This window comes from Anopheles ziemanni, chromosome 3 (genome assembly GCF_943734765.1).
Source record: "Anopheles ziemanni chromosome 3, idAnoZiCoDA_A2_x.2, whole genome shotgun sequence".
In the NCBI taxonomy this organism is placed as follows: domain Eukaryota; kingdom Metazoa; phylum Arthropoda; class Insecta; order Diptera; family Culicidae; genus Anopheles; species Anopheles ziemanni.
Genome location: NC_080706.1, coordinates 963,791 through 969,790, shown reverse-complemented (window position 1 = coordinate 969,790; position 6,000 = coordinate 963,791).

Below are 6,000 nucleotides of genomic sequence, written 5' to 3'. Positions count from 1 at the left end.
TGCTACCAATCCAAGTCACTCGCCGACAAACTCCTGGCTGGTGTCCGTTTTTGCGGAAACGGACCTTCCATATCCCTGCCTGAAAGTGTTGAAAGGTACGATGCGTACCGTGGTCAGGCCAGGCCCAGGGCCCCTGAACGCCTGACCATAAGGTCTGGTCTGTTTCTTCCGAAGGGGGTTGGACGCAAAACCAAACCGACACCCCGTTTTGGGGTTGGTCGTAAAAAATGAAATATAGCTCGCTTTATGACAGTCTAAATAAGTTTACGAGTGTGAGTGTTTTCCCTTTCTACGGATCGTGCAGGAAGGTCCTCGCTTCAGTACGGAATACTCGGAACCGGAAGGCATTTAGTGGGAGAAAAGGTAAGGAGTAGCGGCAGCAAGAGCACAAGCGGTTGGGAGGAAGCGAATTATGGAACGACTCGCTCCCCACCGAGCCTTTCACTTAGTCCCCTGGCCACTGCGTCTTTTGTCGTTGTATTAAAAGACTATTTTCTCACTTAAGACGAGAATCGTGCCTTGACTACGACATTTACCTAAACGCTCAAACATTACGAAACTCCGCCGATATGGCCTCGAATCCTTGTGTACCAGCGTTGTACTATGTTTCTTGAGATGTTGACGATATTTGGTGACCAAACGCCCAAGCAAACAAACCCATCCTCCCTGCATCCACCCTTTGCTTCACTGCCCGACGAGATAGGAAAAGTCATTAAGGAGATAAATTTAATGACAATTACACACATGGATTTCATAGTGCGTCTGATGCAGCACCGTCCTAGCTTCGATGTTAGCTGCTTTGGAAGAGAAACAACAATTTCTTGTGTATTCTCAACGGCCTGCACAAACACACACACATAGCCACTCCCTTTTCCCAGCGATCGACAACCAAAGGATCAACATGACGTTCGTCCATTCTAGAGTAGAATCAACGCCTCTTTTCGGACAGTTTCTTTGCTTACCTTATCATTCGCTTTCACCTTTGGTGCGCGTTTGATTTGAGTGGTCAACAAATCCCCAAAACGATCGAGACGCCAATCAAGCGCCTCGGTACGGCTTGATTGACCGAACCAATTGGCTGATGCACTTAAGGTTTTGATTTGGATGCCTCCGGAACGCCGCCTAACATGATTGAATTCGTTCGGGCGTGAACGCAAAAACACCACCTGTTTTGGACATTCAAAGCGAGACGCATCGTGAAATGGGAGTTTTTTTTTTGTTGGGATTTCCATTGCATTAGAAACATGTTGTTTTTTTTCAATTTCATCTTATTGTGCGTGTCTAAACTAATCAACAAATTGCCTCCTATTATGGATCAACTGGACCATTTGAAACATCCATCCATTTTGCAACCAAAATTAAAAAGCCGAAGGGCAAAACGATATGAAAGATTATCCCTTTGATGGCCTTTACTTCCAACAAGTAACTCGGTATCAACAACGAGAGAGAGGAATAGTGTCGCTTTAGAGCAAGAGGCAGGGATTACAAAATTAATAACACTTACCCCGCAATGCACATTCTACCAAAACAAAAAAAAGGAAGTAAAAGGCCTGGAGTCAAGCACTCATTGCCAGCTTTCTGGAAAATTAAATTTCCTTCTTCAGGACCTTCGCTAGCCAATTCTAAGTATCTCGGTATTGTGCGGAAACGAGCTCCCCATTCAGGAGTATGTAAGGGCACTTCAACGATTCGGTCTGATTGCACAATGTCCCTCAACGTAGGGGCACGAGTGGAGGGGGCCTGCTGCCAACGTTAAAACACGCTAAAACATACCGGCCACATCCGGATCATGCTAACACCGACGAATGTCAGCATAGCCAACCGGAGCGCTGGACTCATTTTCCACCAAGCATCGCCAAGGCGCAACCGAAAAACCATCCGCCAAGCAATTCAATTTCCACACATTTGCAAAATGACGATAACAATAGTGGAACTAAGGTGCCGCCACCTCTCCCCCAGCCCAACTTCCAGCGCAATAGGAAATGCGCTCGTTTTTTTTTGTAGGAATCCCTCGCTTTTTTCCCCCGGTTTTCCTCCTTTGCCCCCATTTTGCGCCATTTCCGTTTCCCGACATATTTTTCGCACGACAAACAAAGTCACGCAAACAAAGAAGCGCCAACTAGTGCGCCGGAGGAAGCCACATATCCTGTAGGAGGAAAAAAACGGAACTGCTCTTTCTCCCAGATGGATCAGACTGTGTAGTGTTGCTTTCCCTCATTGTGTGCCGAACGCAGTGCAACACCTTCCTAAGATACTCCACCACCAACGTCGGTCGTTCGGTGCCAATGGCAAACAATAACACTGATAATAATGATGAAAGCAGTGGAAACGATGAAGCTTCCCTGCTGCTTTTTCGCAGCACCCCGCGGGGCGTTCAGCATGAAAGGGTGTTAAAAACTGGACCTCATCTGGTTCCCGAACTACTTCATGTGAACACGAGCCATTGCTCTCACACACGGGCGCTTATAGTGTTGTGCAAAGTTGCACCGCAAAACAATTGTGTCTAGAAAGATTGAACCATTTATTTCCCTCTGGGAAATTGTAGCTTCACCACCTTTGTATAAAATAGTCAACGCTCGTGATTTACAATTGCATAACAAAATATAAAACATTAAGAATTGCTTCGTTTTGCGCACAACTGTAAAGAAACTCTCCTTCCTTGCACTAGCTTAAGAAGGAAATGGTTCCGTTTGCCACCCCGCAATCTTGGTCCACCGTCTATTATTTGAATCCTTTCCAATTTTTCTTCCTAACCAGTCCCTCGCCAAAGCTAGAAGAATGCATCCTTGTATCTGCTTCCGACATTCCAAATCTTCTGCACAAACACATGTATTCCCTTCCGAGGCATATCCGGTTCGGTTCCGTAGGTGGCCAGGATCACCGAGACACGTGCGCATACGAATGCTTGGCCTAGCATGACGCACCGGAGGGACAGCGGGCAGCGGGAAGGAAACATCCGACCCATTATGAGGATGAGCGATACACTCAGGATAATGCATTGGGCTCGAAACGGTGAACGCCATCGACGATCGAACTCTGCTGAAAGAGCACAGATGGAAGAACTTCCCTACCAACAATCGGGTACATCATCGTCCCCCTCTACCAACCATTCCCGCTCCCCTCCAGAACGATAATGACACATCCAAGCGAGGGAAAGCGAAAGAAATGGAAAAGATCTCCATTGGCGCTTGGACGCGGGCCAAAAGTTAAGAAATTTGACTGCAATGTCTGCGAAAAGATGTCGATAGTTGAAATAGAGCAAGTGCATGCTGGTCAGTCGAGCGAAGCGGCCACAGTTGCTAGAAATTCCGCACGGGGAAAAGTTGAACCACGGAATCACTGGAGGTCGATTTGATTCGCCCAACAGTGGCCAAGATACTGCTCCATTGATTCACCGAGAACCAGGAAGATATTGGGGCTTTCGCAGGAGTTCGCGCATGAAAGAATGGAAGGCGCTTAAGCAGAAACCCATCTCGGGGAATGGCGAACGGAACAACCGAAGCTATACACAGATTCACCATTCCCCTTCGGCACGATGGCTGCATAATTTTTAAACAATTTTTATGACCTTGTTTTGCCGCTCGAAGAAACGACCCGACCGTTCGACGTTGGGAAATGGCACTGGAAGAAAACTTTCCAATCTGACCCTCGATTAGGGACACGTGCTTCCGAGGACATCGTTACCGGCGGCAGCAGAGATTAAAACTTTTCCGATCATCAAAGGGATTCGATTCGGCAGCCCGCCCGGAAAATGTGTCCACCCCCAAGTGCTAACTTATGCCTCCACGAACGGGTTGCTAACGTTGGACATCATCATTCTCGAAGACATTCATTTTCCGTAGCCATTTGGGCGCAGAATAGCGACATTCGGTTTTATTGTGCTGAATTAATGTAATTGGAAGTTAATTTTCAGCCTTAAAACTTCGCGTCCGTTTGCAAACGTTTGGACCCCCGGCCAGTTGGGTGAGTGTGTTGCTGAGAGGTTCGTCAAAGGTAAAATTGGCCGCACGATAAGAGATAAGCGGCAAAGTCTCACGGCACTGATTTCCTTCGGTGGAAAGTACCCGCTCATTATCGCAAAGCGAAAGCTCCTCCCACCGGCTGGGCGGATAATTCTTTTTCGTCACGCTAAGCCACGGTGGCCTCCAGAGTCGTAGCAGCTGGCATTTTCTGGTGCAAATACCATCCACCCTTATTGTCGGACTTTTCGGAACACCCCCCCCCCCCTGCCCCCACTCCCACCACAACGTTGCCTTCGGCCACGTCAGCGAATACTTTCCCACCCTATGGGGGATCAGATAACGCAGCAACCCGTTTCAATATGGCGGCGTTGTAGAATGAATATAAACGAAAATGCAACCCCAAGTTCCTAGCAAAACCCTCTTTCTGCGACAACAGGCCAGCTCAAAGTTATGCTTTATGCCGAGGTCATGATTTGCATAATACAAGCTTTTCGGGCTATTTGTGTCCCTCCAGCTCCCCCTTCTCCCCCGCCAACTCGGGGCGGAAGTGACGCCGCTGTGAGGTATTTTGCCGACCAGTTTTTCGAATTCCGCGTACCACTTTCGGTCAACAGGATGCTAAACGGTTGTTGCATCCGTCGGGCGCTGGCTTTCGCATGCAAACGGCTCCGCTGGAGGCATCAAAGGCCGAAGAAGAAGAAGACCCGATCAAGCACGGACCTGTCCGTCCTGTAGTTGCCGGCACCAGAACCCCATTAGAAAGCGGTGGAAAAATCTTAAAATTCAATATTTTCCGTTCAAACGCTACCTAACGTCGTTTTGCCGCCGTTGTATGAGACGAGCTGTTTCTCTTCTCCCACCAGAGACCATCGAGGGTCGTAGTTTTAGCATCATGAAGCCTTCAAGTGGAAGAAATGAAAGAAAGCAAACTTAAAATACAATATAAACCGCCAGACCACAAAGAAAGATGAATAGTTACGCTATCGCAAATGGCGCTACAAGCAACGTCTCAGCGACCACGTAAAACAACGGATTTGGCTTCCCCCCCTCTTTCTTTTCCACCATTGAGATGGGCAACATTTTCCTTTGATTCTTATTTTTCCACTATTATGCTGAAATGGTTCCGCAGCACGAAACCGCCATTCCGATGCTCTATGGACTATTCGCTTCAGCCGTAGAACAAAGGAGGAAACGGAAATTATTGCTTTCGCCGTTAGTGTTCCGAAGTATGGGATCAATTTCACGCTGCATACAGGCGGGGCAATGACCCGGGGCAAATACCCGGAAGTAAACGATGCAAATTAGCACCCAAAACTTTGCTAGGTCCTTTGGTACCTTCTACAAACAGAAACAAGTATTTAAATTCAAATATAAAAATTAGTTCACACTATCGCCAAATATTACGTTTCAACAGGTCCTGTTGATTGGATTGGAAAAAAGGGGAAATATATTGAACACAGCTTTCTCGCACCCAGAGATTCCCAGTCAAACTTTCCCAATTACGCTTGTGCAAGGCGGTAGGTAAAATCAACGATCAGCTGTAAATGCCGTATCATAAATTACGTTACATCGTTCCAGCGCAGCGAACAAAGGCGAACCGTTCCCCGGGGGGAATCTGGCGACCGATGGCTTGTGATCCACCGAAACGATGCGACCGGAAACCGGCCAGCCCGATTCCCTTCCAACCCGAACACACTAAAGGACGAACCGGTAAGGCGCAGAGGGCAATAGAGAAGTTAATTTGCGATACGGAAATAAGTGGAGTAAACGATGATGGAAGGATAAGATTAAAAGGACGCTTTCAGGCGGACGCTGAAACGGAGGCGAACACAGGTGCGAGTGGCGCAAAGGCACCGGAAATCTTGCACCAACAACCGCACAACACACACACACACACACACCGGGAGTCGTCGAAGCACATCCGTTCGGCCGGCCGGAGAAAATGGAAGACAATTTACCAAAGTACGACATGCGAAGCAAAAATACACCCACTCGTCGGGGTCGGATCGTGCGAGCGGATGTGGCCACCGGAAGCATA